Here is a 1,181-nt window from a genome sequence, read left to right on the forward strand (position 1 = left end):
TCTGGCATGTGGGGGTAAGCGAGGATGGCTGCTGTCTCCACAGAACTGGAAAAGTCTTGAAGAGACTCCTTTTCTCCTTGCTTCAAACTCTGGAACTTGTTGATTCGTTCCCAGACTGTGATATGCCTTCCATAGGTCTTTTCCAGGGCTTCGTGGAGCTGCTGGAAAGTGGTGGTGTCATCCTGAAGATGCGGCATACACTGCAAGATCTTCGTGGCTTTTCCTTCCAGAGCGTTAAGCAGCTCATCACGCTTCTGTGTCTCATCCCAGTCGTTGTAGCGAGCGACATTCTTGAACTGCACGGCGTAGACGTTGTAGTTGGTCTCACCATTGAAGGACTTGGCCTTCATCTGCTTCTTACTAGGCTCGCGTTGCAAAGAGGCTGACGTCGACGCGACGGCACCGGATGGCTGTGGTGTCGTAGGACCGGAAGAGGACGAAATGGGGGTTCGCAGGGTGTCGATGTAACCCGTAAGGCGAGTCCACAGGTTGGAAAAGTGATGTTCAAGTTGATCATCAAGATAGACGCGAACGTCATCACTCAAGGGATTGCCAGGTCGGAGGACTTCAGAGGTCCAGTGAGTTTAAGCTTCGCCGCCCTGGTCGCCTTGGTCGTCCAGGAACTGGTTTCCGTCAACGTCACCGTCATCTTCGTTTCCGTCATCCTCCTCGTGTGTTCCAGGTGGAGGCGGCTCACGGGACTCCATGGACCGCACTAACCATCCAGGACCTCGACGTGATCCTCGTCTGGGACCTTGGCTTGAGCCTGCCGCTTGCCCTTGGCGTCGACGCGACTGAGACCCTTGACCAGAAGGTCCTTGGTTACTCGAGTCGGTCTGCCCTTGGCGTCCGGCCTCGTCAAGCCCTTGTCCCAAACCTTGACCACGTCCTTGTCGCTGTTCCGACATTACCCTTTTGAATAAAGAGATGCACACACACTAGCTTGCCTTACTTGTGGAAGGGACGGACGGGTAGACTGGACTGAACTTGACTCAACTGACTGCTCGGTCGGGGAAGACCAAACGTAGGGTAGCGCTTGCCTTTCCTCTCCTTCCGCTTGACCGCTGCCACCAATGTTGTAGAATTGTGTGTGTAGCGGAGCGGGTAAGGAGACGGGAGAGTGAAATACAGGGACGTCTGTAGTCAACGGTGTATTCTCCAAGACTGATCATACAACAGGG

Source organism: Frankliniella occidentalis, unplaced genomic scaffold, assembly GCF_000697945.3.
Source record: "Frankliniella occidentalis isolate FOCC.00 unplaced genomic scaffold, Focc_3.1 Scaffold426, whole genome shotgun sequence".
Classification (NCBI taxonomy): Eukaryota; Metazoa; Arthropoda; class Insecta; order Thysanoptera; family Thripidae; genus Frankliniella; species Frankliniella occidentalis.